The 25,956-nt window shown below is 40.1% G+C and overlaps 1 long non-coding RNA gene across 1 annotated transcript in view; it reads right to left on the reverse strand.

Moving 5' to 3' along the window:
* Positions 1–210: 210 nt before the first annotated feature.
* LOC141385535 (uncharacterized) overlaps positions 211–25,956 on the reverse strand; it is a 29,014-nt gene continuing 3,268 nt past the window's right edge. Inside the window, exons 2-3 of the long non-coding RNA XR_015476440.1 lie at positions 24,439–24,538; positions 211–1,792 (exon numbers count right to left, since the gene is read on the reverse strand). This is a non-coding gene — a long non-coding RNA (uncharacterized LOC141385535). The remainder of the gene's footprint in view (positions 1,793–24,438; positions 24,539–25,956) is intronic.

Consider the following 25,956-nt stretch of genomic DNA (forward strand, 5'->3'; position numbering starts at 1 on the left):
GAAATTTGCGTTAATGAGTAAGTGTACACTATATGTGTGTGCATGTGTGTTAAATTATAATGATCATTATATATTAATTTGAATAATATAAAGAGAAATGTCATCCATAAATTTGCACAATACCATGTTTTCATAAACTGAATGACTTTCCTTTTCTCTGCAGTTCAAAGGAAGATGATCTGCTAAAGGTCTCAAATGTCTGTGTTGTACAATAGTACAATAGCATAGTTCATTGAAAAATGACCATTTATTTACTCACCATCACAATCAACTCAACCTGAATGACTTTATTCATTCATTCATTCATTTTCCTTCTGCTTAGTCCCTTATTTATCAGGGGTCGCTGCAGCGCAATGAAAAGCCAACAACTCCGGCATAGGTTTTACTCAACCTAGTATTGGAAAAACATACATACACTCTCAATTTCACACACACTCATACACTAAGGCCAATAATGTTCACCCAATTGACCTATACTGCATGTCTTTGGACTCTGGGGGTAAGCGGAGCAACCCATGCAAACACAGGGAGAACATGCAAACTCCACACCGAAATGCCAACTGGCCCATACAGTACTCGAACCAGCAACCTTCTTGCTGTAAGGTGATAGTGCTAACCACTGAGCCACCATTCCGCCCTTGAATATCAATATGTTAAATACAAATAAATATGTTATGAAAAATGTGTCAAATGTGATTCACAAGAAGTCTAACACAGCTAGGGTTCTATTTTAACAATCTAAGCAGCTGCACTTAGAATGTATCAAAATCCACTTTTGCTATTTTAAGCATGAGAAACAGGTTGATGTGCCCAGCAAATGATCTGAAAAGGGTTGTCCTTATTTTATTAATGAGTTATGGGGGTCTTTGGGTGTAACATGCATTAAACCAATCAGGGTCTCATCTCCGACTTACGAATAGCTTTTATCTTTTATAGTGTGGCAATTTATGCATAGACCAGCTTTTAGTTGGTCAGTGGTGCACCAACAGTTTGCTTTAACACACCAGACCAAATGTATCTTCTATTAAACAATCTGGTGCATGACGTGAAAATGATACCTCTGCCAGGCTGAAACTAATGCCAGGGGTAAATGAAAATAATACTTTACAGAATAAAGACCATTTTGGCATCATTTACTCATACTCGTGTCATTTCAAACCTGTTAGAAACACAATAGAAGACATTTCTTCAATCGGTCCATTCAATGAAAATCAGTGGACTCCAGCTCTGTTTCCAATCCCTTTGACTTTCATTGTATTGCCACAAACAGTTCAACAAATCTTCTTTTGTCCTCTGCAGAAGAAAGAATCTCACAGGTTTGGACCGGCATGATGGTGAGCATCCATATTTGGGCGAACTATCCCTTTAAGCTCTTTTTTGAATTTGTGTGCCAGCGAGTGTGTGATATGCTTTTTCCTGTTGTATTGGTGAGCTGGAGTGTGTTTGTGTGATAGGGAATTTGTCTCGGGCCTGGTCTTTTCATGAAGCCGAAATGGTGTGTGTTCTGTTAATCCACTGTATGGTGTCCTGCATAAATAATGCTCTGGAGGGGTTTTGTGCATGTGTGTGTAGGAAGGTGTTTGGTGGGTGTGCTGGCATTGTTCGATGTTTCGAATCTCACAAGGTCGTCCGCTCAACCATAACGTTCAGGCTGGAGAGATAGAGTAAACAGCAGAGCCGTGGTGTAGTGGTCTGCTTTGCTGCCGTGTGACAGGATGAATGGATGGCTCGGCCTGGGTCAGCATTGTGCTTTCTGTATCTGCGCAGTCCTGGTGGCCTCACATTCACAAAGCTGAACGGAGAGAAGGAGAGAGAATGAAGAAAAAAAAAAACAAGAAATAGAGCACGAATACATGAAAAAAAACAATGACAGATGCACTGTATTTACCAAGTGTCATGATGTGAACAAAGAGCATTGACATTTAAGAGCAAATGTTCAAACGTTCATTTTCTAACTGAATGGGTGGGTTGGTGCAGGGCGCCCTAGTTCATTTATGCGAGGATAGCAGGATAAAGAAAACTGAGATATTATTCCTCACAATTGTTCCTACAGTGGAGTACACTAGATACATAAGTTTTTTATTTAGTTTTACAGACGGCAGGACGTCATGGTTAATTTCTTTTAACCTTATTCTGCAGTGTGGAATTGTGATCGGCTTTGCGGTTATTTTAGAACTTTTGATTCCGTTGTCTATGGGAGAAATGACTAGTAATGTTAAATAAATGGCAGAAAACGTTCAAACTGCTTGCTCTACAAACAAATGTGTTCATGACTACACATAAAAAGTAGAATAATATCACGAGAAAATATCAGTTTGCAACAACAAACATCTAGAAATCAATGGAAGTGAATAAGACTAGAAGACTTTAGCAAAAAAAGATTCTGATGGCTACGCCCGCTCGTAAGGACAATTACACACTGTCATTAATAAGAATAACTATTATTATAATTACTTACATTTATATAGCACTTCTCTGGACACTTAAAGAACTTTACACACATTTTTGGGGAAATCTCTTCATCTACCATCAGTGTGCAGCATCCACATAGATGATCCTACAGCAGCCATATTGCGCCAGACCACACACCAGCTGATTGGTGGACAGAAGTCAGGGTGATGAAGCCAATTATGATATGGGGATGGTTAGGAGGCCATGAGGTCAGAACAAAGGGCAAATTTGGCCGGGATGCCGGGGTTAAACTTGTAGTCTTTTTCGAAGGACATCCAGGGATTTTTAAAGACCACAGAAAGTAAAGGGTTCGGTTTAATGTCTCATCTGCGCTCACTGAGAAGCAATCAAAATCAAGTACCCATCAATATATTGGGGTGTCAGGACCCACACAGACCGCTGGTTGAGTCTCCCCTGCTGGTCTCACTAACACCACTTCCGGCAGCAACACCACTTCCGGCAGCTTCCTATGTCTCCCATCCGGGTACTGATTGGGCACAGCCCTGCTTAGCTTCAGTGACGACCATATGACAGTTGCAGAGAGCTAGCTGCCAGCTAAAGTGGGTCACATTTCCTGTCATCCTCATTTATGCACCTAATGTTCATTCATTCATTCATTCATTCATTCATTCATTCATTCATTTTCTTTTCGGCTTAGTCCCTCTATAATCTGGGGTCGCCACAGCAAAATGAACCGCCAACTTATCCAGCATATGTTTTATGCAGCGGATGTCCTTCCACCTGCAACCTATCACTGGGAAACATCCATACACCCTCATTCACACATATACACGGATACACGGATCTGTTCCATATTCGTGTTTTGCATTCCCCTATTTGTTTGTGTGTGTGTGTGTGTGTGTGTTTGTTTTGTGATATATATATATATATATATATATATATATATATATATATATATATATATATATATATATATATATATTGTTTTGTGATATATAAAGAGAGAGAGAGAGAGAGAGAGAGAGAGAGAGAAAGAGAGAGAGAGAAAGAGAGAGAGAGAGAGAGAGAGAGAGAGAGAGAGAGAGAGAGAGAGAGAGAGAGAGAATGCGAATGCAAGCGAAGGTTGTGTGGATTGTGTGTGCAAGCACATACACAATGGAGGTCACCATGCACAGGTTAAAACAAAACTATTGGCCCTCAATAATATTTTCAGCCAATCAGCTTTCTTATGTCTACAATAACTCTCATTGGTTGGTGATTGTTGTTACAAGCACAGTGAGCAGCGAAAATAATTAATGTCATAGTAGCCAACTTAATTAATATTTGCATTTTCAAAATGTCAAGGAGGAAGTCAAGCATATTTAATTTCTTTAAAAACATAAGTAAATCTAATAATGAGCCTGATCAAACGAGAGCTTGAGAAGATGAAACTGCGCAAATGGATCAGGATAGCGGGAGACAGAAGCAAAGCAATCTCAAGTCAGCCAGAAAACATGACAGAAGAGGTAACTGTGGGCTCTTCTTGAAGATTAGACTGAGTCATTTCATTATTTGTTTTTCACTTGGCACATAATAGTGAAGTGAACTGAGTGGTGACTGTTTATACGGTTTATGTTTGTAGCTATATGTTTTTATAACCCAAGACTGACCTATACTGTAACATTATATATGGCACAGAATAATAGACAGTTCTAAAATGTGATGCTCTTTCTTTGTGCTATCACCGTTTAATGATGTCATGTTCCGGGAAAATTGAAATTGTTTGAAACTTTGTTGGTAACTTTTATTTCCTGGTTTTGTTCCAGGAGTCATTCATTTACAAATTAAGCACTGATTGAAAGTTATGTATATTGTCATACTAACAGTTGTCTGACTTGATTGTAATTCATAAATATACTGAACAATTCTATCAAATTTATCACAGTTTAACTATCAGTTCCTCTTATATTTTATTAAAATTTTCTATATTGCAAATAAACTGTGATAATGTGACAAATGTGTAAGGGGTAAGTATAATGAAACAATATGAAATTAATTAGGAAACAAAGAGGTAAGAAGCACCACTGTAATTTACAGGACTCAAGCATTATATTTCAAATCAAGAAACAAGTGGGTGAAAAGAACTAATTAATGCAACTATGATTTCATTTAGAGTATTATTCATGGCACGAAAGAGTATTTCCCTAACTTTGACTCCTGTCAAAGTCTATGTTTTGATATATTTAGTTTGCATGACGTTGTGTATCATCAAAGTAATAGAACGAAAGCAACCTTTCAGCACTTAATTTAAAATTTAACATGATGAATCACAAATTCTACAGTGTATACCAATTGCTTACTGTATAACTGGGTGTTTAAAACACAATTAAGGATATTTGTCCATTAAACAAAATGAAGAACATGCAAATAAATGGAGAGAAAAAAAACTGTGTAATTATTGCACACATATACTGTTCTATGTAGTGGTAGTGTAAATGCAATAGATACAATATTAGTTACATTGTAAATATTACATTTACAAGCAGTAAAATCAATGAATGTGTAATACCCCCTTGTTTCCCAAAAACGTTTATATATTTTCCTTTATTATTATATTATAGGTACACACACAAAAAAGGTAATTGTGAATTCAGTTTAATCTTAAGCATTACCTTTAGCATTTTCTCCTACAGCCATTATGAGACAGTAAACAAAAGGACTGCAGGACAAAGACCCCCAGCTTTGCAGCTTGCAAGAACATGCTTCACTGGCTTGCGCTGAGGGAGAAAGGACAGCAGAGCACCTGTCTATATCACGCTAATGGCGAAGATAGTGTCAACAACAATATTTACTCACTGTCTCACCGGCATTGCACTTGGAGCTTGTCAAAATGGGCCACCAAGACCAGGTCATTACACCTGGATTTCTAGGGACTCATGCTGCCTGGCCAAGCCTCCTGTTGACTTTAGTTAAAGACCGGTTTGTTTACAATAAAAAAGGCTTTTTTTATCATGAAACTCCTCTTTACATTTTATACAAATGATTAAAGATCAATGATTTCAGTAACTTTTTTTGGAAACTATGACATAACTGCACTCTTCTGAATCTTTCTGGCACCTTTGTTTTTAACAGTTTATTAACCAATATTACTTTATACTTTATGGTTCTTAAATGTGGGCAAGCTGCAGGTTAAAATAACACATTTCAATCATTTTTACTCTTGTCTGTGACTTCTTTACCAATTAAAAATAGAAAAAGTGTAAAAGTAAGGAGATTTGTGCAAACATGTTTATTATTATACCATTAAAATGATGTGGCAAGTACTCGGTTTGCAATATTAAGCAGCACAATAGAATCAATAAAATGATTAGAATAAGTTACATCAGAAGCCTTGTGCCTGGGACACACCAAGCTTACATCAAAGAACTAGCAGCAACAAAATATCACTGTAGTGTTCCCTCGCTTCGACTACATCAGGTCCCATCTCAAAAAAAATGCTGCATGTGAACAGACCAAACGAATGACAGCTGACTGCAATGAGAACGTGCTCTGTGTCTATGGGAGAGGATGTATCTTTTTATACCCACAGGTGCCAGTAGTCTGTATTGTTATTCTGTAAGGGGAAACTGGAACTAGTGCTGCACACATACAAACCATAAATAAAGCAACACTTACATACCATTTTCGCAGTACTTCTCACTCATCTAAGAAGGAATTCCTTGTGCAAATACTCACTAATAATTTGAAAATTGATGTTCTTTGCAAATATTTAACAACTACGATGAAATGAAATTTAATTTCTTTGAGTTTGCTCATGATTTGCTTTCTGTTTTTCCTCTTAATTTGCTTCGTTTTATTGATTCTGTTTTTGTTCTCTTGCTCATAGATTCATAGCTGAGTATTTGCTCAGCAGGCTTAGAACATCAACATGATGTCAGATTGACGTTGTATTCCAATGTCGTGGGACGTTGCATTTTGTTTGGAAATGAAAATCAAAACCAAACATCAGGCTGACATCAATGTCCAACATCCAACCTAATATCAACCAAATATCAACATCTAATGATGGTATAGCTTGACCTTGTGTGGATGTTATCACTATGATGTCAATCAGATGTTGGATTTTGGTTGCCATACATGACGATTAAATGTCAGTATTTGACATCAATGTAACTTTGGTTCAAGACGTTGGCTTGATGTTGGATATTGGTCACTTTCCAATACAACATATAATTAACCAAATATCAATGCCATTTTTTATGTTGTTATTGGACATCAAATCATTGTTGTTCCTAGACTCTGGCGACCTAAATCTAACGACATTTTATGATATTGTGTGTCTGCTAATAACTGATGGAAAACGTCATTTTAGAGCTAGTATTTGAATGATTCTCTAGCATAATGTCTAGTAATGACAAAACAGGCGATTTTGCTCACATTTTAAGATTATAAGGCTGACCAGCATGAAATGGCATCAGTTGAGAGACATTTCCCAGTATTTCTCTATTGCAATCGGGATATTGCAATAATTAACCCTGAAAAAGCCAAAGCAATGCAAACACTACCAGAAACACAGACTATGGTGTATATGCAGCACTACAACATACAAAAGAGAAAGATCAACTTACAAAGTCACTTAGGTTTAATAAAGACCTAATCAGCTGTAGTTTGAAATTACGCTGAGTTTTTCTCCTTTAAGGGCTTATTATGTGGTCTCTGTCCACATAATTAAGCTGCATAGTTGCAATTTAAACGATTACATTCTCACCTAAAAAAGCCTTAAAAGTACATTATGTTATCAAACAGCTGCAATATTTGTCAAACTGTAGTCATCTGCTTGCCACTCATGCGGGCAGAGTAACTTCATTAAAAAAACTGTGCACTGTGAAACTGTGTAAGATCTTTTTTTATTCTTGTAGAAAGCCTTTTCACTATGTCTGAAAAACAACAGAGCTAACATCATTTATTTGTGATGGACAGTATTACAGGAGCGAGCTGCGTGGAGCTGCAGTCATTTGGGGAATGTTCAGATTAAATATATGTCTGATGAAATGCAGCTAGGCCCTGTATTCTTGCCAGACAGGCTGAGATGAGGTGTTGACATTCATTTGTTTTGTGTGAATATATCAATACATTCTTTATTTCTTCTATTTTACTATGGTGAATAAGCAGTGCTTGGCTGATTCAATTCTAGACTGTGACTGATAATAATAAATTACATATAGAAAACGTTCGAGGTTACTAAAGTAACCCTTCGTTCCCCGAGGAGGGGAACGGAAGCACTATAAGTGGATTTGATTTGTAAAATCCACGCATTGGGAGGTTCGGTTCAGAAGCTACTCGTCTGAAAGAGTATTGAACGGGCCAATTAAGAATGAATTGGCAGCGCAAGCCTGCGCAGGTGAGAGGCATAAGCAATCAACTGAGTATATAAGCTCACCTGGCGCTAGCAGACGCTATCCTTTTTAAGCTGAAGAGACTTTCAACAGCTAAGGGACAGTCATTATGGCGACGGAGTATAGTGCTTCCGTTCCCCTCCTCGGGGAACGAAGGGTTACTTTAGTAACCTCGAACGTTCCCCTTCGGGGGGAACTTCAGCACTATAAGTGGATTTGATTTGTAAAATCCACGCATTGGGAGCCCATTGAAAGCGCCATAATGACTGCACCTTACCAACACCCCCGATGAGGAGATAGTCAAGCAAGCGTGACGCACCCGCATCATGGGGGGCGCGGTCCTCCAACGTGTCCCTGGCCCTAATTTATCCTACTTCAACAGAAGTTTTACGGATTTAGATATATTTTTTGGGAAGTCGTGAGCATCTAGATAATTCTAGGAAAATACGACAGTACGTTGGGAAGCGTGCAATCCCGATAGGGAGGACGCTGCGGAGGCCATCCGTTACCCAAGGGGGGATAGATGGCAGAATTTACATATGGACTAGCCCTAAAAAGGGGGAGTACGCATAGCAAAAGAGTGGTTAGCGGGGAGGGAAGACACGGGTCCGCCCAGGGGGGGGACTTAACCGTGGCGGAATAAGCATATGGGATCGCCTAGTGGGGACCACGCATAGCAGGCACCTTTACCCAAAACGCGGGCTGACCAGCGGGCAGACCTACAACGTAGTGGGCCAGCAAGTGACTCCTCCGCTGAGTCAGTGCTGGGGGCCACGGAGGAATCTGCAGGGCTCACCTGACGGGGAACTTTACTGACAGATAAAAAGGCGCACGTATCTCCGTGTTAGGGAAAATGGCGCAGCAAGCGTGTTTCAACACCCTACCGAATTGTTTCCTCAATCACCAAGGGTTACCTAATACCCTTGAGGAAACCGGCTCCACTCGCAGATTGTAAAACCTTGCAAATGTGTTGGGTGTCACCCAGCCCGCAGCTCTACAGAAGTCTGTTAGAGGGGCGCCGCGTGCGCGCGCTCGAGAGGATGCGAAACTCCGAGTGGAGTGCGCACGCGCTCTCGGGGGACGCGGCTTATCTCGGCTCTGATAGTGAAAGAAAGGCATCCACAATCTAGTGGGAACTTATTTCGGTACGGCACTTCCCTGCTGCCGACCGTTATAACAGACGAAGAGCTGCTCAGATGATCTAAACTCTGAGTGCGGTCCGGATAATACGCAAAACGCGAACTGGACAATAAAGAAGGGCTGGGTCTGCCTCCTCCGAGGGCAGCGCTTGCAGGCTCACTACCTCGTATTAAAACGGAGTGGTAGGAACCTTGGGCACATATCGCGGGCGGGGTCTCAGGACGTGAGAGAAGCCAGCCCAATTACAGGCACGAGTCACTGACCGAAAAATGCCTCCGGGTCCCCGACCCTCTAATCGATATCAACGCGACCAGCAGAGCTGTCTTCAGGGACAGAAAGATACTGAGTCGAGGATCGAAGGGATCTGCGCGGCTTGTGTAGCGAGGGCGAGATCCTAAGAGGGCATGAGAGGGGGCGGGATGGATTAATTCGCTTAACGCCCCTGAGGAACCGGATGATGAGGTTATGCGTTCCCACGGTGCTGCCAGCCACCGCGTTATGAGAGCGGAGATGGCAGCCACGTAACCTTGAGTGTGGAGGGCGACAGCCTGCTCTCCAGCTTCTCTCGGCGTAAAGAAAGCACAACGCTGATCTGGCAAATTACGGGGGTCTTCTCAGCGAGAGACACACCATTCAGTGAATAGACTCCACGTCAGGGCATAGGCGCGCTCGGGGAGGGGGCTCTAGCCCGAGTGACGGTATTAGCCACCGCAATCGGAGGTTACCTAAGTCTTCCTCGCGTCTAAAATCTCTTCAAAGATCGGCGAGGGTGCCAGGTGGTGCCCTGTCCCTGAGAGAGTAGGTGCTCTCTCGAAGGGACTGCCAGGGGAGGGCTATCGCGAGGGAGAGCTCTGACATCCAGGTCCGGTTGAGCCAGAGGGGCGCAACCAGCAACCTGTTCCTCGTCCTCTTCCTGACCTTGCACAGTAACTGCGCGAGCAGGCTCACTGGGGGAAACGCGTATTTGCGCGTGCCCCGAGGCCAGCTGTAAGCCAGTGCATCCGTGCCGAGAGCACTCGGTCAGGGAAAGAACAATGAGCAATGAGCGATCTCGGGGGAAGCAACAGATCGATCTGGGCTTCCCCGAATCGCGCCCATATCAGCTGAACAGACTCGGGGTGGAGTCTCCATTCTCCAGGACGCAAGGCTGCCATGAGAGCGCATCGGCTGCACGGTTGAGCTTGCCTTAATATGAATGGTGTGCAGCGATTTCAGCCGCGGATGACTCCAGAGGAGCAGACGGCGGGCGAGCTGAGACATGCGGCGAGAGCGCATACCCCCTAACGGCTGATATACGCCACCGCCGCCGTACTGTCCGTCCTGACCAGCACGTGTTGCCGCTCCAGCACCGGAAAAAAACGGTGGAGAGCGAGGAACACTGCCAACAGCTCCAGGCGATATGCCAATGCAACTGGGTACCTTTCCACAGGTCCGCAGCCGCATGCCCGCAACGCACAGCCCCCCAGCCCGTGTTGGAAGTGTCTGCTGAAACGACAACAAGACTGGACGCCTGTTCTAGAGACACCCAGGCCTGTAGGAACGAGGGGTCGCTCCAAGGGCTGAGGGCGCGGCCACACAGCGCAGTAACAGAGACTCGGTGTGCGCGCGCGTGCCATGCGCGTCTGGGGACTCGATCGTGAAGCCAGTGCTGAAGTGGTCTCATATAGAATAATCCGAGCGGCATGAAGCGGCTGTGGATGCCATATGCCCCAGGAGCCTCTGAAATAGTTTCAGTGGGACCACTATTTTACTGTCGAGCTCTCTCAGACAGTACAGCATCAGCTGAGCGCGCTCTCCGGAGAGGCGCGCTGCCATGGTGACCGAGTCCAGCTCCAGCCCGAGAGAAGAGATCCTCTGCACGGGGGCGAGTTTGCTCTTTTCTCGGTTGACCTGAAACCCCCACAGGTGGAAGTGCCAGAGCACTTTGTCTCTGTGCATAATCAACTGCTCCGAGAGAGGGCAAAAATCAGCCAGTCGTAAAGAAATTGAGTATGCAGATGCCCGCGAGCCGAAGGGGCGCTGAGGCACCCTCCGCGGGCTTGGTGAGGACCCGCGGAGACAGAGAGAGCCCGAAGGGGAGGGCTTTGTATTGCCAAGCTCGACCTTCAAACGCAAACCGCAGAAACTGTCGGTGGCGAGGAAGAGTGGAGACATGGAAATACGCGTCCATCAGGTCTAATGCTGCAGACCAACCCAGAGGACGAACGCACCGGAGGATGCGCTTCTGCGTGAGCATTCTGAACGGCAGCTTGTGCAGGCAGCGGTTCAAAACGCGCAGATCTAGGATTGGCCGTGACCCACCGCTCTTTTTGGGCACGATGAAGCGTGGGCTGTAAAACCCACTCTCCATCTCGGCTGGAGGGAGCGGCTCGATTGCATCCTTCGCCAGGAGGACAGCAATCTCCTCTCGCAAGACAGGGGCGGACAGGGGGCTGACCCTGGTGAATACACACCCGTGACTTGGGGGGCCGTTTCGCGAACTGAATCGCATAGCCGAGTCTGATTGTGCGTATGAGCCACCGCGAAGAGCTGGCCCGCGCTAACCAGGCAGGCAGAGCTCTCGCTAATGGACTCATCGCTACAATCGCTGACGTACCAGCAGTGGGGCAGCGCGGAGTGGGTGTGCTGATCCGGGAAGCTCGCGGGTCCCACGGAAAAGCTGGAGGTGAGATATTTGCTCTCACTCCAAACCCGAGCTCCGGAGGGGAGGCTCGAGGGGTGGGAGAAAGGAGACCGTCCTCCCAGCGCTCGTGAGCCACTGGCGAAACGCACCGAATCTGCAAGCTAGAAAGCATAGCGTCCCAGACTGGCAGATTTCGGGCTGTCACATCTGGGGAAGTGAAAAGTGCCCTTTCATAATGTTTTCATGGCAGTAAAAAGTGCCGTTGGAAATGGGGCCCCGCCCTCCAGCGGGGAAAGAGCAAGTTCCCTCTTCTCCAGATGGCCTGTCCCAGGGGCGCTTCGCGGTCCGTTGCCGGACTTAGCGGCGTTCTGGGCAGGGGGGCTGCCTGCTTCCGAGGTGCCCGACGCGCTCGCTTCGCCTGAGGCGTGTGCGGGGGCGGAGCAGCTCTCGTAGGCGGGCGCCTTCGGCGAGGAGCAGGTATGAATGGCACGGCGGGCGGAGCGGGCTACGGACCGCCGATAAGACATCACCCACCAACTGCTCTCTCACCGCCTTGAATTCCTGGGTGAATTCACAGACAGTGTCGCCGAACCTGGCTGGGGATATGGGGAAGTCAAGAAAGCGGACTTTGTCGACTTTGCGCATATCAGCCAGGGGTGGCGCTCCTGGACCACTAATGTGGACATCGTCCTCCCCAACGCACACGCAGCGGACTCAGTAGTCCGAAGAGCTAAGTCGGCGGCGGTGCGAAGCTCGTAAGCCTGGGTTGGACCCACCCTCGTGCAGCTCGGCCAGCGCCTGCGCTTGGTAGCGCTGGTAGGTGGCTATCGCATGCAAGGCGGAAGCAGCCTGGCCCGCAGCTATGTAAGCTCTAGCTCCGAGGGAGGTAGATAACTTACAGGCTTTGGATGGGAGACGAGGCGGACCCCGCCAAGAAGAGGCGCCGCGCGGATTTACCGCCATCGCGCACTCAACCTGAGGAATCGCCACATACCCCCTGGCTGTTTCACCGTCAAGAGTGGTTAGGGTGGAGGAACACGCAGCACGAGCAGAAAAAAAGTGCTTTACAAGACCGCGTGAGCCTACTGTGCACCTCCGGGAAGAAGGGAACGCCCCTCTAGTCGGTCCGGCCGCGGAGCTGGGGGATAAACCATCTCCAACCCACGGCCGAAGCAGCCCGGGAAAGCATGGCTAACATGTCCGTTTCAGGATCCGTAGTGACAGCGCTCACCAGCCCGAAGGGGGCGAGCGGGTCTGGATCATCATCGGACAATGAAAGCCCACCCTCCGATGCCGCGGTGGACATCTGGTCTCCGGTGTCATCGGGCGTAAGGGCTACCATCTGTTAGACGGATCGCTTCCCCCGCCCGAAGCTTGGATGGAGCGCTTAGAGGAGCGGGAGGTCCGCGGGCCCGTGGGCGACGGATTATCTCTCGCTGAAACCCTCAGATCTGCCCGAGTGCCCGCTGCAGAGCAGGGGACAACTGGGGTGGTTCACCCTTTTGCAAAGGCTAACCGCGATCTTGCGCAACAGTCATGGCATCGCAATGACGACATGAACTGCCCGCGAGCAGCGCATTAACATGCTGGACCCCCAGACATGTAACGCAGTGCCCGCGCCCATCATCCGAGGACAGGAAACCACCGCATCCAGAAACGCACAGTCGGAGCGCCGTCCTGATAAGGACGTGCTGCACGACTGTGTTGCTCTTTCTGTGAAGTTTGCAACTTTATACGCACCGCTCTGGAGGACCGGACCCAAAGAACGCCAGGCAAGGGAGAAACCCAGCTCGACCGTCTGCCACTGCTTGTACACACTCTGGACCGGGAGAATGCTCTCGTTCGCTCAGAATCGCTGGTCACAGCAGGAGGAACCCTCATCGACTCGATCAGAAAGTCTCTGAAGCGAAAAGGATAGCGTCTGCTAGCGCCAGGTGAGCTTATATACTCAGTTGATTGCTTATGCCTCTCACCTGCGCAGGCTTGCGCTGCCAATTCATTCTTAATTGGCCCGTTCAATACTCTTTCAGACGAGTAGCTTCTGAACCGAACCTCCCAATGCGTGGATTTTACAAATCAAATCCACTTATAGTGCTGAAGTTCCCCCCGAAGGGGAACCGTAGTTAGGAATGTATAATCAAGACTACTCTTTTAAAGTAATATATTCAGAGTAATTCTTTCACATAAATATAAAATAAAAAAGTAAATAAGAACTGACTGACAAATAATACTAACAATAATAAGAAATCAAGGTTCAGAGACATGCATTATCCAAACACTGGGTTCATAACTTAACACTACAGGTTTACTACAGGTCTATATTTTAGGGATTATCAGTTATTATTAAAAATATGTGTCCGTAATTGAGAAAAAAAAAATTGCTTTTACTTCTGAAACACGACTGCTGCATTCTTTAAATATGTGGATCTTGAATCCACATATTTAAAAGAAATGCAAAATGCAATAATCTAATCCAGTAAATTATTACTATTATTTATGTTCTTCTTTTTTCTTTATTTTTTTTCTTTTTAACAATGGTTTCGTGATAACATTGATAGCAGTATTGGATTTGAGAGTCTGAGGAACACCTACTGTTTTCCAAGGGAGTCCTAACACGTCTAAGGTCAAGGTCACTATTTCCAGCACAACAAACATCCGAAAAGTATAAATAGACTGGACACTATCACTGAGGGAGCTTGTCTGTGGATTACAAGGTCATTGCCACAGTTTCAGTCTGGAATACAGAACTGCACATTGACATGTTGAAAGAGCCTTGTTTCTTCTCTGCTGTGTAGCTCCATGTGAGACAATGCAGCAGCCCATTATGGTCAGTACTGGTTAAAACCAACAGTTTAGAAAATAATAACTTCTGTATCCCTTCTTTGTGTTAAAATATGACTTTTGGAATGTTTAACCGGGTATTGTTGGGACATTTTAAACTGTAGCATTAGCATCATGACTTTTTATAAAAAATCACAAGCACACTCCTGAAGTCCTGTTTAATCACACTGTGACAAAATCACAATCAAGCCTTACGCTCATTCATTCATTTGCCTTCGGTTTAGTTTCTATCTCAGATGTCGCCACAGCGGAATGAACCACCAATTATTCTGGCGTCTGTTTATTTTTTTCTCCAATTTCTGTTTAGCGGAGAGAGGATTTTTTTTTCAACACATTCAACACATTTCTAAACATTATAGTTTTAATGACTCATTTCTAATAACATATTTATTTTATCTTTGTTGTGATGAAAGTAAATAATATTTTACTAGATATTTTTAAGACCCTTCTATAAGTGACATTTTAAGGCTTAACTAGTTTAATTATGGTAACTAGGCTGGTTAGGGTAATTTATTGTATAGTTTATTGTATAACGATGTTTTTTTTTCTGTAGACTATCGAAAAAGATAGCTTAAAAGAAATAATAATATTGACCTTAAATAACGTTTTAAAAAAAAAAAAACTGCTTTTATTCAATAAAACAAATAAGACTTTCTCCAAAAAAAAAATAAAATAAAAAAACTATTATCAGACATACTGTGAAAATTTCCTTGCTCTGTTAAGCATCATTTGGGAAATATAAAAAAATAAAAAATAAAAAGGGGGGGCTTATATAGGTTATATATTATATAGGTTTCATACTGTATGTGTGCATATATCCTCATATAGGTTCTTTCCATGTGGGATGAGTTAAAGTAACATAAAAAAAACAAAAAAAACATTTGTCGTCATGACTTTTTGTTATCATTATTAATAATGCAAGTCATTTCTGGCCGATAATTCTACACGGCCCAGGCAAGTAACACTTTGCTTTTTAAAGTACAACTGACTGCCAATACACAGTAGAAAGCTACACTGGTGCTCCATTTCATGTCTGATCCAGTGCCAGCTTGCTGGTTAACATGGGCAGTAAAAATTTCAGCAGCTTTTTAGCACACTAGGAAATGTTGTTTCTCCACACTTGATGAAGGAATCAGTCTTAATTATGGGTTTTGGATTCATGTGCTAGGATTGTATTATTAAAATGACACAAGGCAGACAAATCTAATGTGCTTGAAAGAGCTCAGAAACTTGTGCCAAAACCGCCCATTTTACATCAGATAAATATTTATCTATGTTTGCCAAAAGCACATAATCTGTGGTGTATGTTATCATTTGGAAAGCATGCATACCATTTTGAGATTTGATATATATCTTACATATTTTTATCTAATGATTATTATCACATATTTTACACTGAAAAGTGTGGTTTATTCTCTAAATAAAATATGTGTTGGATATTTCGCAGTACTGGGTTGCGGTTGGAAAGGAATCCGCTGTGTAATATGCGATTCATTCCGGTTTATGTTGACCCCTGATAAATAAGTGATTAAGCTGTTGGAAAATGAACAACATAGGCTCATTCTGAAAATTTTGCCCTATATACATTTCTGGAGATCACGAATTATGTAGCCCAAGGAATGTATGGCTGCATTTCATCTTTAAAACAAATGCTACGAGGCAGTATGATGCCGTTCTATTTACTGTACAAGCTGACCATTTACCTCTGTATGGACGGCTTTTACGCTGATACCAGATTGTCTAGTGACTTCCTGCATATGTCGGCGGACTTGTGACGTGGAGTGAGTTGACCGTAAAGATTGGGTTTAAGTCCGACAAAGAACAGTTTCAGAAAGCAGTTAAGATAAAAACAAAAGCCAAAATAATAAAATAAACAAGTAAAAAACAGGATAGGAATGTGGCAAAATTCTAAAATGTTGCAAAAAAGTGGATGGGCAGGTCAATCTGTGCTTTTAAAAACACTATCGGTTAGGTTTGGGGAAAGAGGGGGGTGGGTCAGGTGAGAGGTCAGTCAGTCTAGTCAACAGTGGTCTTACGTGGATTTACGCGAGGAAAGAAAGTGGGAATGGCATCTCAAATCAAACACAACAGCCTCCGGTGGATTTGCAAAAAAACTTGCAAAAAATTTTTGCTCCTGTGACTTATTTGGCGCTTTCCATAAATGTTTATTGAGGTACAATTTCAGAGTGAGCGTAATCTGAAAATTAATATGTGTGTTGGCATAGGCGGAGCATGTGTAAGGCTAGGGAAGGCTCCCCCTGGCCAGAGACCACAGGGATAGCAGCAAAGAAAAAAATTGCATTGAAAACATGCAACGGTTGTAAGGCGGAATATAAATATGATTTAATGTTGATGATTAATAGAACACTTTAGTTATTGTAAGTTTGTCAATCAAATTTAAAGTCCTCCTCCAAAAAAAAATGGAACTGTTCAACTCTGATGAGCGCTGTTTTTGACTGGAGTTGGCTCTGAAAACGAAACCAAAAGTGCTTGCCAGCAGACTTTTCTGCTTTGCTGGTCAAGGATGCAAGTAATAAAATGACAAATGAGTATTACGAGAGAGGTATAATAATATATTATTCTGATTTAATTTGTTTTCAGCATTAAATTAAATGCATATTTGGATTTCATTGTAACTTAGTAGTCTAGCCTAGTGTAGTAATCTTGTTTAGGCGATCGAGATTTACATTTCAAAGGTCTGAAAAATACAACACAACCTACAGTGTTTTAACCTTATTTGCAGTGTTGGGGGAAAAGTAGTAGGCCTTCATTACAATTTAAAGTTGCTTAAAAAGTAGCTAAAGTAGTGTTACTTGGTTACTTTTTAAGGAAAGTAATGTGAAAGTATGTGTTATTTATTTATTTATATGCATTTTTTTAAGAGTAGCTTTAGGCTTAACACTGAAATGTATAGGGCTATGTTTTCTGAATGAGCCTATTTTATTCAAGTCAGGAATTAAATTATTTCAATTGATGAAAACAAATGTAATGTTTACTTGAACATTAAAAAGTGATTGATTTCATTTGCGCATTTATGTAACACACTTTAAATTGGATTTGATGTTTTAACACAGCATACTTCGTGAACAGACAGTTTCCAGCTGTTGACATGTCATATTCTCCTACCATCACTGTTTTTCTTTGTTTTAAAGAGTAGACATAATATGTATCTATTCCGGGTCCTAATTAGGAGATGATGAGAACATGAAGCATTGTGCTGTACTGCTTATATTTATCAAGCAGTAAAATTCCCCATTTTCGTGGCCAAAACAATCTGTCTGTGAATGAGAGTATGTAGTGAGGACTGATGGGATGTTGTTCTGCTCCACTTCACAGACGATGAGTGGAAGGAAAATTTTAGAATAACATGGCAGTCATTTATGACACTTCATTCTGCAAAGACGACAGCTCTTTCCAAGTATCATACTTCAATATGCCATTTCACATGCACAGTACTTTATCATTTCAGTTTTGAGACCGATCAAGGATTTGCAAGTCCTCTCAATCAGATTAGAAGAAGATTTGCACTATTCCTTCCAGTTCAGTTGATATTTAAGATCATGCTTTATTTTGATGGTCCGTTTGTTGAATTTAAGTCACATTGCATCTACATGCCAACTAATTCTCATTAAATAATAAGTAGACTGGGTTGGGGTTAGGGTTAGTGTGAGTTGACATGTACTTGCAAAGTTTCTTATAGTCATTTAAATGTCTGTTGAAGAAGCAGAATTAAAAGATATTAAGCAGACAGATGGGCCATCAAAATAAAGTGTTACAAATATTTTATTCCAATCTATTAAAGATTTTACATGAATTTTTCAGTCTGATTAATCAGATTTTTCTCCTTGCATTTAAAGGCACATTATTTTTTGCTGCTATAGCATGCGTATTCACAACAGACAAAGGCGTAGTTTGATGACACTGTAATTGAGAGTGGAATAGGAGTTGTTATCTTCAATACATCCTACAGGAGAAATCATACAGAAATGTTTATGGATGAGCAAAAATATTCTAAAAGTATTGTGGTTGTATAAAGCAGAGTATATCAAAGTGAAACAAGACAGCTGAAGCAATTACTGATGAGAGATGATGTGCCATGAAAGAATCAGAGCATTTATTATGCCACGGTTGACCACTTCCAGTTCTTCCAGTCTCGATCACATGTAAAAAAGCAGTGCTGTTTATTCATAAAAACTAGAATCTTAAAGTTTTGATAACTAGAAAAATTAAGTTCTAGTAACTAGAAAAACTAAGTTATAAGAACTATAAAAATAATAACAATAACACAAAATAAGCTGCACTAACTAGAAAAATAAGTTGCATTCGAAAAATTAAGTTGCAATAACTTGAAAAAACAAGTTATAAGAACTAGAAAATAGAAAAAGCTAGAAAAATTAAGTAAAAGCAACTGGAAAATAAAAAGTTGCAATAATCATAAAAATGTATTTGTTAACTGAAATAATTATGTTATAAGAACAGGAACATTTAAGTTTTGTAAACTTAATAAAAAAAGTAAGCTGCAGTAACTAGAAAAATTAAGTTATGAAAACTACAAATATTAAGTAGTAGTAACTAGAATAAAAGTAACAAAATAGAGCAATATTTGTGTTAGTGATAAATCATGTTAGTAAAGAGTCTACAAATGTTAACACATCAGATAATGTTAGAATAGTTTACACTTTACAGAGTTTCCCTTAATTATTGCTTTGTTAGTGATAAATCTTGTTAATAAAGAGTTCACCAACATGAATAACATGCATGTTAAAGATTGTGTAATGCTTAATGCTCATTGTTCATTTTTGCTAATGTTAACTAATGCATTAACTAATAGATTGCTATATTTTAATGTTTACAATAAGAACGATTTATTATTGCTAAATAAATGTTTGTTGTTAGGTCATGTAATTCATTAACATACATTAACTACATTATCTAATATAGCCTTTTTTGTAAACTTACTACATATTTTTGATAAAAATACTCCCATCCCCCCATCCCCAAACACCTAGAGCCTCATGTGTACAAGTTTTCATGAATTTTCTAAATTATAGAAGCAATCAGATTTCCTTATAGTGCAAGATTGTGAGCATACACAAGTATTACTTTCTGGTCTCCTTCATGAAGCAAAATCAGCAGAGTTTTAAACATCTTATTATGTTACTCATGATTTAATCGCCATATAATACTCATGTATATGAACCTACTAGATCTGCATTAACCAATACCAACCAGTAACAGCAGTAAACACATATATAAGAGAAACATCTGTGCAGGCTTTAAAGGGCACCTGTGGTGAAAAATCTACTTTTCAAGCTGTTTGGACAGACATGTGTGTAGGTATAGTGTATAGACCGTCATATTGGCATGATATAAACACACAGTTCTTTTTTATTTTTTATTTTATTTAACAACATAAAAAAAGGTGGACCAATTGGAACGGTTTTCAGAGCGTCCGCAACTTGACGTAGAAGTGTGGTCCCCCCGCCCACCAATATTGATTGACAGGCGCGCATCACCTAATCCTCCGTTTGTTGTTTCACGTCTGCCATTTTCAGTATGTGAGTCAAAGCGATGTCATTAAAGGAATACTCTTGCTCTATTTTTAGATGTTAGGCTCATTGGGCTCAACAAAATATCAACATTCACCACATGATCGTTGTAATCGGAATCGGGACACTTCATATTTCTGCCGCGCCACAGAGCGGCATCTAAATAATTTGATTTTAAATAGCATCCTATTGTGCGTGTCTGGTGTGCCGTGTTGTGGCTCCGGGTGGCGCCTCTGGTGCCTCAGTCAAAGTTAATTCAGTGTGCATGGTTATTAGTCTTGGTGTACAAGCTCGGCACTTTAAACTAGCACACAGTTGGCTGTAAAACTATATAAAGACACAAATGAGTTTGTACTCTCTGCTTGGTCTGTGTCCGAGTCGAACTTGTACAGTTAAATGCTGATCTTCTCAATTATGCTGCTTCTCTCTGTCTGCCTGTCTGTTGCCAAACACAGAGCGGAGGAGCTTTTGGCTCCGCCCCCTTGCTACATTGGGCGGGAAGTTGAAACTAATTTACATGTGAATCAACACACCCCAAAAACAGCGAGCTGTATACATGCCCCGCCCCCAAAATAGCACTATTTAACACATTAAATAAAAAAAACTGAACTGTGTTTTGAACTGAACATAAACTGGCACACTCAGAAGAACCATAATATTAATATTAAATCATAAAAAAGGGGTAAACTATGTGCCCTTTAAAGCACAATATTAAATGGCTTTCAGGTATACTTGATTCTGCATGGTACCTTTCCAAGGCATTCCCAAACAACAACCGCTAAATAACGCAGGTTTATCTGGAAACTTCGAATCATCTTGACCCTCAGTGATTACATTCAAATACGTTTACAATGCTGTTTTTGGCTCTTTTCCACTTTCTTGTGAATGTATAACTTGTATATTCTTTACTGAAATCTTTTTGTTTCTGTCAACTTTATATTTTTTTCCCCGTTTGGAGCCATCTTGCGACTGAATAACGTGCAGGTTATATGCTTCACTCAGCCAGTTACATGTTTTTCAGGTTGCCGGTAAACCTGTCAGGTTTTATTCTGCGATAACAACCGCCTGGATGTACTTTATCCCTAATTTATCCAATATCAGCAGATCGCTACAAAAAAAAAAAAAAAAACATACTGTACAAGCTTATCACCAAGCCAATTCCTTTTTCCTTTCCTTCCAAGTATTTCACAACTCAATCAGAGTCAAGTGCACATCACAGATTGCATGTTGATCGTGTGAAAATGCTTTCTCAGAGCACAATTTATACACTTTTGCAAGGTGATAGCCCTTGGGAATCAAATTCGGCTCATGAGCCAGTCATCACCATAAGCCAAGAAATCCTCTCAGTCAAAGCACACTCCAAGGTGTTGCAGAAGGTGTTTAACAGGAAGGAAAACTGCATGCCATTACTTACAGAGCACAGGAAATACAAACAATGAGAAATAACTACATATGACAAAGTTTAGTTTGTTTTGGGTTTATAAATGATTACATTTCATTGACACGTATGCATTCCACTGTCACTTCTATGCAACGAAACTGATGAATTGAAATATGATCTTGGCATTTGTCTGCTTGTTTTAATTGAAGGGATTTTAAAGTAGACACATACAGTTAAAAAGGATGTTTACTTGTCTGCTGCTAATAAAAACGAATGGGTTACTTAAACACTAATATTTTCTGTGTCATGTAACTGTGACAGGCAAGTTTCCACAATTGTCACTCCTCTGCACAGGGTACTTCAGGTCTGTGGGCCACATGGGGAAGACCTACACTTGTCACAGTCAGATTTTTAATGACATTTTCTGGAGTTTACTGAAAGAGTTTGTGGCATAGACCCAGTTGAGGTGGGAGCACTGAATTTAATAAGATGTAAACAACCTATTTATAACCAACACATTATTCAAAATAAGTCTTTTTTTCAGGGACGGAAGAAACGGTTTGTTAAACGAACAGAACATCCTAATGAAATTACTCAGCTGCATAATAGAAAATAATTAGCCAAGTTAAACGATCATTACAATGATGCGGTGCCAGTTGCTTTTGGTGATCGCAATATAATTATCACAGAAAAATAATTAGTTTTAATAACTTGTAAATTTTAAAATTGAATGTTGGTGCACACTCACTACAATAAGAGAACAAGCTACAGTATATACAAGAAGAACAAGCTATATATTGGTTGTGATAATTATTTCAAGAAGAATATATAAAAACATGTTTCTTGTTCTTGTTTCAGGTCTACCCACAGAAATTACTTTTTTTCATAAAATTTCTTACATTAGGTAATGTGGTGGCCAATGTTCTCCAGCAATCTGCATAGGCTTAGTTCGTTGGTGATCGTGACAGTATCAGTGTTTTGGGAAAGTCGTGGCCTAACCATCAAACTTGTAAATTGAAGTTTTGGTTTTGAGCCACGGGTTCAATATAATTAACATTATTTTAGTTTTAGTTTGTATTTTTAAATAGTTAAATAGATAGATTTACTTACTTACATTTATTTATTTATTTATTTATTTAGTTTTTAGGTATGTTAGCAAGCTTATTAGTAAAGTTAGTTAGCTATATAACTTTGAGGTATATGTATCTTCAATGCCTGAGAGAGTCAAAAACAGTTTATGTAAAATAATAAATTATTGATTTTCCTATAAGCTGTCATTTACTATCAAATCTTGAGAAGCAGGAGTGCCTGAAATTGTTTTGTTCATGATTTAGTGGTCTCGCAGACACATGAATCAAGACTCAAATGCCTACTGAAACTTACTGTCCAGAACCAGTCCTCTGGCAGGTCTCCAGGTACAGACAGATTAATGGCAGAACTCTATAAGGATCTATTGCCGGTGATTCAAAGCATTTTATATTTACTGTTCATAAAGGTTCAAAGTTAGCCCTGCAACCACACTCAGAAAATGCTTGTTCAGGTTCTTTAAAGTGTGACCCTGGAATACAAAACCAACCATAAGTGTTCATTTTTGGAAATTAAGATTTTTACATATTTTTAATAATGAACAAATAAGCTTTCCATTGATGTATGGTTTGTTAGGGACAATATTTTTATATATAAATATAAAATATATAAAATATTGGCTTGATGTTGGTCACTTTCTAACACTACACTGAATTTTGGTCACCCAACATCACAACCTAAATCTAACCTAATAATAATGTCTTATGACGCTGTGTGCATGCTGGGTATTTTACATATAAATACAATAGATTTTGTTAAAGTAGTTGTTAAGTTTAAACGAAAACAGTCAACATTCTAACAGTCCAAATGAAGTGTTTAAGGCTGATTGACTTAACAGGACTAAACTGTGTTCAAGTTAAATTCATCAGATAATTCTCAGAATGAATTCTGCTTTTGGGTTTCATTTGACTAAATTAAATTAACATCATTCAAATGTGTGGAAATGTGTCAGAAATTATATTAAGTAAGCAATTTTTAAGCTCAGTTAGAGTCATAAGAACACCATTTATCTCTACAAACAAAAGGAGAGCCTTTATTAAATGCACCAGTTAATAGCATATCTACTGTAAATGCTGGAGTCTTCATGATTTATCGTATAATAGTCGACTGCTGTGGCATTCTGTGTGTTTGACAGTGATGGATCCACCAACAGCTCTGCAACCTCTGCACAGATACATTGTGAATCTCTGGGACAGATTTATCACTCCCTCAATCTACTTGCCAGTGACTGAATGATGACACATGATGATTGATTCGAAAGATGAAGCTAAAACTATAAGGCTAAATAAAACCCCACAAGCATGTTATTGACGGAATATTCACCTTAGGTCTCTTTTCATCTGGATTTGCGCAGCATATTAATTGAACTTAATCTTTTTAGGTCGATTAAAGAAGCTGCTTTGATGTTTTGACATTTGGAGGGCATGAGTAAGTCTGAACATTTGTTTGATTTAGTCCCATGGAAATGGAGGGCGGCCAAATAAACTGCTGAACAGGTTGGGTTCAGGTCTTTTGAGGACTCTGGAGCAGCTGCTAAAAGCAAGGAAACAGCTCTTTCATCATTATTTAGACCAAAACTACTGAAAAAGAAATTATTCTTGTTACTTAACACTTACCTGAGGTCCACCTATTTAAGAGTGTACCTTGAAACTACACATGTAGGAATCTAAATTATGCTGCCCATATATGCAAATTACACAATATATGCATTGTATGCACTTTTTGTATTTTCAAATATTGCAGATAAATATCACAAATATAAATTGTATCAAAACTTTGAGTCAAAGTTTTACATTTTTGGTTTAGGCAAAAAAATCACTAGAATATTAAGTAAATAATTGCATTGCTAAGAATTTACATGCTAGTTGCTTATTCTAAAAAAGTAGTCTTATATACATTTCTGGAGATCACAAATTACTGTACAGTGTGTAGCCAGAGGTACGTATGGCTGCATTTCGTCTTTAAAACGAATGCTGTTGGGCTGTAGGATGCCATTCCTTTTTGCTCTTACCAGCTGATCGCTTACTGTACCTCTATGTGAATGGTTTCTCCACTGTTCCTGTATCAGTTTGTCCAGTGGCTTACTGCGTATGTCTGGAACAAAGATGACTGCAATGATGAGGTTCAAGTCCTGCAAAGAACAGTTCTAGAAAGTGAAAAAATAAATAAACAAGCAAATAACAGGGTGAGAATGTGGTCAAATCTGAAAACGTGGTAAAAATCAGGCTGCTGTGAAGGCTTTTCTTCTTCTGTATTGTTTTTGAAAACACAGTCAGGGTTTGGGGAAGGCGGTGGACAGGTCAATCGGTACTTCAGAAAACATTATTGATTGTTTTTTTTTTTCTGAATCCTCAGATTTCAACTATTGATATCCTACTCTAACGAACCATAATGTTTAATTATTATTTGTTCAGCTTATGTCAGCAATTTATGTTAATAAATTATTATTATGTTTAGGTTATATATAAATCTTAATAAAAAATTACTTTTATGGCTGTTTGTGGTCCTGGTAATTTATTTGTTCATATAAGGGGAAATATCACATTTCCAAATGGCTATTGGATTTACAAAAGATGATTTATAAGCAAATACTACTGCGTTATTTAAATCTAAAGCTCATGATATGTTTTAGAACAATAATAAAGTATAATATAATATAAAGTAAAAGTATTTGTTTTGATAAAGTTTATTTTGTTAAAGTCGAAATTTTAAAAGTTAGACATTGTTCTGACAAGTAACTTTCCAACTACATGCTACAGTACCTCTCATTGGTGTATGGTTAATTAGCAGACTGTTAGGTTTAAGTTATGGGTTAATAAGTTGAATGTAATTACAACGAGGTGGACTATCAAAATGAAGTGTTATGCATATTAAATGAACGTCTAATTTAATGTTTCAAATAATTTGTGATAATCAAAATGTCAAAATATGAGTGAAATAACATTCCAACTTTATTCAGTTTAATATATTTCTTGTAAAAAAATTAACTTTTAGATATTTTTTAATTAAACAAGTTCTGACCTGCACAAAATGATCGAAATGCCTTTCTGACAAATGAAGTAATTACAGCTAATTAGTTTTAGGTCTTTTAATAAGTCATCAAATGATTTTAGATTTAAATATGCATAGCAACATTTTTTTTCTCCTGAAAATTGGTTTTGAATAAAATAACACTTTCGGTTTACCATTTTAAATCAACCTGCCCTATGATGCTTTGTGCAAATTATTGGAAATGTCTGTTCAATTGTAAACCAAAGGTGAAGTGATTTAAAAATAAGTAAAATGAGGTGACATTCATTTCAGAGTTCAGCCACAAAAAATATTAAAACGAAACTTGTTCAAATTAAAAATTAATTTCAGCAGAGCATGAACAACCAGAAAAATTTACGACAAGTCTTTCTAAAGCAATATTGAGGCTAAATACTGTGCTTTACAGATTGTAATAAGAAAAAAAAACCTGTAGTAACAAAACAGTGAATTTAAAAGAGGTTTAATTTTTAGTTTGCATTAAAATATGCAAAAATCTGAAAGAACAGTGTTTTTTGACTG

Source organism: Danio rerio, chromosome 1 (assembly GCF_052040795.2).
Source record: "Danio rerio strain M-AB ecotype USA chromosome 1, GRCz13ab, whole genome shotgun sequence".
Taxonomy (NCBI): Eukaryota; Metazoa; Chordata; class Actinopteri; order Cypriniformes; family Danionidae; genus Danio; species Danio rerio.